Below are 6,189 nucleotides of genomic sequence, written 5' to 3'. Positions count from 1 at the left end.
CACTATAACATTCGCGGAACTACAGTACGGTATCTATCAAAGCATAGAGAGTAATATTTTAAAGAGGGTGATCAATATTCTCCATAGGAGTTCCGTTGTCGTATTTAGCGGCCTAATACAGTTTGAGATTATGGCAATCATTGACGAAACAAGTATTCAACGAATGTTTCATATTCACCAGCAAATTCAGGTGCAACACCCAATGATTAATTTGTATGTTGAGTTTGAATATATAGCTGCGGATGAGATTCAACATGATCCAGACGTGCAAGATGACAGAGTTGAAGCATACGAAGGAATGAACAATGATAGCGAAGAGGAGTTTGAAGCTATGTATAAAGCCGGTGACAAGGATGAGGACAGCGATGGGAGGTGAGGAAGTCGCTGAAACTTTAGTGGTCTCACCCGCAGTTAGTCAATCTATGAACATTCTACTTTTTATGCGTAGTTTGGATCTTGACGCCATGCATGCATATGAGTTCCTTGAATATGTGCACATAGGTATGTGAGGAGTGCGTAGTTGTTTTTCTTAAGTTTTTTTTGACAGATCGATGAAAGACAATTTATTTTTTTATAGGTGTTGCTGATTCTAAGGATGGAAAGTTCAGGATGAGAATGGAATACAATTCTAGAAAATTAGTCATTGTGGCAAAATGCAAAATGTAAGATTTATGGATATGGGTGCGATTGGCTTCTCCAAGTCAGATTGATATAGAAGAAAGGTTGTTGGGAGATTCGGAGATACAATGGGAGGCACATGTGTTTCATGGGAACGATTTCACAAGATCACTCCAAATTAGACTCGGACACAGTTGCTGAGGCTATGAAGGCATTCGTTGAATCCGACACATCCATAAAGGTAAAATCTATAATGGTAGAAGTCCAGGCACGAATTAACTACACCATTAGTTACTGAAAGACTTGGTTGGCAAAGCATAAGTCGATAGCCAAAGTTTTTCATGGATGAAAATTTTTTTACCAAGCTTTGTCATTGTGATTCTCAGCAATGGTTTAGAAGATGCCTGGTTCACACGTCCAAATAAAAACACAACCCCTGTATAACGGGGGTGATGAGGTAGACAGTGTTAAGATACTTTACCGAATATTTTGGAGTTTTAATCGATACATTAGAGCTTTCGAATATTGCAAGCTGCTGGTTCAAGTTGATGGTAGCAACCTATACGGAAAAAATAAAAGTTGCCTTTTAGTTGTAGCTAGCAATGTGAAATGTCCTCTGATCTCTCTAGCTCTCGAGATATGGTAGAATCTCGTTGTTCGTAAGGTCTGATCAACCGTCAGATGCCACATCTCCAACGGATCAAGTTTACGAAATAGAAAATTCTTGTTAGCCTAGTAATTAACAAAAATATAAAATATTATATTATAACAGAAAATAAAAAAGAATAATATTATCAAAAAGTATACATACTAACAACAGAAAAAAATAGAATAATATTATTTTCAAAAATCAATATTATTATTAATTATATTATTTATTCATATTAACAGAAATAACAGTACAACTAAATTAATATAAATCAAATAAACAATAACAAACTACTAAACTAATGTTAATCAAATAAAAACTAACAAATTAACTGAAAATAATAAAGTTACATAATTAAGATGTCCCAAATATTTGATAATATGATCTGCTGTGGACGTATAATCATATATCATTTTGAACATAGTAATCTCACTCTCAACTAAAACTAACTTACTCACTCTCAACTAAACTCTAAAATCTCTATGCATATGTTACTACCCTAAATAAAGACACTTCCCACAATAAAAAAATGAAGCACCCCACCTCCCATTTTATAGCCTCGGCGCCATTAATGAGCCACTTCCCGGAGCAAGCCTTATCTTCTGTATGGAGACATCGACCAAAAGTGGTCAAAATACATCCTACGTGTTGTCCTGGTGCTACCACGTGGTGTTCCCGTGCTTGCTTGAAAAGTAACACGTACCCTCTATGTTGCTCTGGAGCTGCCATGTGGCGTTTCCCTGCTTGGAAACACTGATAAAAGTGCTTAAAAAACATGCATACAATCTCGATAAAGTTAATACGCAAGATGCGTATTGTCTTGGGGCTACCACATGACAAATCTTTATTGAAAATTTTTGATAAAGTTACCTCAAAACTCTATAAAAAATTTTTGCTAAAGTAACATGAAGGGTGCGTGTTACATTGAAAGATGACACGTGGTAAATTTTTGTTGGGAATCTCTGATAAAGTTATTTCGAAATTCTGCGAATCTCTGATAAAATAACAAGTACCATGCGTGTTGTGAGAACATTTTATGAACATCCATATTTCTACAAAATACTCTAAATACCAATATTCAATAAAAATACTATTTTTTATATCTCAAATAATTTCTGTTAATATTACCGTCTTTTAGTTATTTAACTCCTGAACATTAGATAGGACATTAAACATAAGGGTCCATCTAGTGTACAGATGTGTTTTGGTACAGATTTACAGATTTTTGTTTTTTATTGATTTAAAAGTGTATCACTAAAAGTGTTGCTTAAAGAAAAAGTGTTACCCTTAATCGTTAACTTGGCTCTGATACCAATTTTTACCAATTTTTAAAATTAACTCTTCATATTTTGCTTCGAATAAGTTTATAATTTGTATAGATTTGGTTGGTGGTACTTTATAATTTGTAATTTCAAAAGTATTGAGCATTTCTACTATTACTAATTCTGATTTCATTTTTATAGTTTTTCAATCTTGTTTTAGTTTATAATGTTCTTTTTTGCATTGATTATTGTATATAAAATCTTTTATCTGTTTGTCTTTTTCTTTAATATAATTTTTCAAATTCTCCAAAACTTCTTTTATTTCTACACTTTTTGTTGTTTCTAAATGTCTTTTTAATTTTTCAACTTCATTCTCCATTTTTTCTTTCAACAGCTTTAATTCTTTTAAGTCATAATATGGTGTTTCAGGCATTTATAAATTTTTTAATTTTAGCTCCAACTTGTTTATATTTGTTCTTATTTCTATCCTTTTTATTATAAGGTCATTAATTTCGAACTGAAGATTATTTAATTTATTTTACTTTTTAATTTTTTTGCCCTTTTTCTTTTTATTTTATTTTTTGGTCTTTCAATCTTTGTATACTTCATTATTTATCTTAGAATTTCTGCAAATTCTATCATCGATTCATCACTATTTTCTAGAGATTCTATCAATTTTTCTAACTCTTCAACTTCTCCTTTCAATTTGTCATAGATTATTTTTAGAGCTTCAAATGCTCTTTGATTTATTTCAGAAAACTGTAAATAATTCAACCGATTTTCTCTTTCAAAGAGCTATTGTTTCTTGTCTTGATAGGTTACATATATTTTTTCTTTATTTATTGTCATAACTTAGTGTTTAGGGTTTCATTTAATTTTTCGACCTTTTTTGTTAATTCTTTTATTTCAGAATTTTCTTCTTTAATCTTTAACTTAGATAAACTTAAAGGGCTATTAATTTTGGATTCTCTTATATGAAAATTTGATGAAACTAATTTTCCTGATGGTTCTTTTAGTAAAAGAACTGGGTTCTCAATAGCTTTATATTTTGGTATTTCTGTTTTTACAATTTTCTGAAATAATTCATCGACATAAATTCTTTCTCTGTTTTTAAATATTATACTATAATGGCTATTTGTTAAAGCATAATTTATTGCATATGTAATTGAAAATGGTTCATCGTCTTGTTCCATTAGATTCTTTCTGTGAAATTTATAAGCCAAACTTATAGATCTTCCAAGATTTTCAGTTGATAAAGGTATAGCATATCCAAGATGGGCATTGAATTTAACATTTACGTTTGCCAAGTTTCCATGAACAATTCCAATTATTTGATCTATTGGGTCATCAGTAATTCTTTTGTCACAGATTGCTAAACTTATTGGTGAATTAATTCCTTTCATATATGTAGATTTGATTAAGACTTGTATAGTACTAATATGAATCCATCCAATTTTAGATCTTTTTTGTTGATCCTTAATTTTCTCAATCTTATTTAATTCTGTTGTTAGAACAGCCTGTTTTTCATTATCTAATAAGGCAGATAATCTATAATAATCAGATTCTTCCGTTAATTCTAAACTTTCTAAATAATTCATGACTATGAGATTAAGATAAAGGCGTACCTTTCTGGAGAAAAACTTCCTTTATTTAAAATATTTTACATAAGATGTTTTTATCTCCAGAGGGGAGATTGTAGATACTAACTCCAGAGGGGAGTTTAGAATTGGTTTTTCCTAAGGAAATTCTTCTTCAAACTATAGAATCGCCTCGGCCGCTTCCTCCTTGCTCTCCTAGCATATGATTACTCTTAGCCTCCTGCTTTCTATTGTTTGATGCTTTCTACAATTGCCTAAGCAACCTATTTATAATGGTTGGGTCTGATGGACAATTCCCATCCTTACCCTTCTTATGACGTCATTACTTACGTCATTGTTTATTATCTTGCACCAGCTACATTGTTGGTGCTCTATGACCTAAGCGCTTACGTCACTATGCAATAATGTTGAGAGATGCTTCAGATGTGCTGTCCTCCTCTTTCATCATGTGACCTTCAGATGCGTTGTCTTCTTCCTTTATCATGTGAGTTGATTCCGTTTCATTATTGCTTTCTTCAGATAACTCTGAGATACATAGCTGGCACTTGTGGTCTTCTCTGTCTTTTATCAAATAGCAGAGATTCCTCTTTATCCTTTCAGGGAGCTTTTCTAAGAGTCCAGATAAGTTGTAGAATGCTGATTCAAATTCCACTAAGAGTCTCATCTCTCTCTCTTCAATTTCTTTCCTTTTACTGGACACAAGCAAAGTATTTCTGCTTTTATAATTGATTCTTGTGTGAGATTCCCTTGTTATCTTTTGAGTTCTTTCGAAGACCCTTGCTAGTGTGCTGGCTAGTCTTCCTTCATGACTGTAGATTGTTAAATCTTGAACTTGATCAATTGGTTGACAATTTCCTGGGAAGACGAACATGAATATTACTTGGTGTGCTGGAACCAAGCATTCTTCTTCTTCATTAAAAATAGGTTGAATGTTCGTAAATTTTAGGGATATATCCCTTGGATTTACGTTGTCAATCATATTTTTAAATCTCTTTACTGCATCAACGAATCCTGCAGGACACTCACTAATAATTTTTAAATCATTAAAAATTAAAATTGTATCAATTAATCCATACTGGAAAAACTGATAGGTGTTAGATGGGGAAGCTTCTGGAAATATAACCAGCTTTGTTAACTGTTCTTTGGCAATAGGATAATATCCCAAGATTGCCCTTTTTTCTGCAGTCCAATTCAAGACTATGTTAAGGGTTTCTCTGAGATTTGATCTACAGACCCTTTTCTTTTCCTTGATTTCAGCCCTTGTAGGAATGTTTATTATTATCCCTGTTCTCTGGGTTTGAATTGGAGCTTTATCTGCTCTTTTTAGGGTTTGCTCTGGATGAAGAGTTTCATATTCCCTGAAGGATTCTTTTACTTCTTTCAGTGTTAAAAATCCTCCTTTATGAATTATCCTTGATTGATGTGTAAATGGTGCTGCTTTTTCCCAGGCATCATATACTCCTTGATTTGTCCACCACGCTTAGCTGGCTGAACTCTGATGGTTTTGGATGTTGTGTTGATTTCATTGCTTCGATGGCCTTCTTAAGGGATTGGATCTGTGTCCTTATTTGCTAACAATGCTTGCATTTTTCGAGTTCTTGTTCGTATTTCTGAATTTCTTGATCTAATGCGTTGTAGACGAACTCCATTCTCTTGTTAATGTATCTGCAATAACATTTTTGTCACCCTTAATATATTCAATTTTTATTGGATATTGTAACAAAAATAATTGCCATCTTACCAATCGTCTATGATTATAATCAACCTTTAAATTATATCGTATGAAACCTGTTAGGTAACTTGAATCTGTCCTTAATGTAAATTCTCTGGGTAGTAAATCAATTTTCCATTTCTTAAGAGATTTAATAGCTGCTAGAGTTTCCTTTTCATGAGTGGTATATCTCTGTTCTGTTGGAGTAAAAGTTCCTGAAATATACCTGCAAAGTAATTCCTTTGAGGAATTTTTAGAATCTAGTGATTCTTTTTCTTATTCCAAACTTTTTATAGCTTTCTTAGCTTTTAGACATCCTGACCAAGTTATGTCTGAAGCATCTGTTTCTAC

The sequence above is a fragment of the Arachis duranensis genome, chromosome 6, assembly GCF_000817695.3.
Source record: "Arachis duranensis cultivar V14167 chromosome 6, aradu.V14167.gnm2.J7QH, whole genome shotgun sequence".
Lineage (NCBI taxonomy): Eukaryota > Viridiplantae > Streptophyta > Magnoliopsida > Fabales > Fabaceae > Arachis > Arachis duranensis.
The sequence above is the reverse complement of the archived record's forward strand: the minus strand, read 5'-3'. Positions refer to the sequence as shown.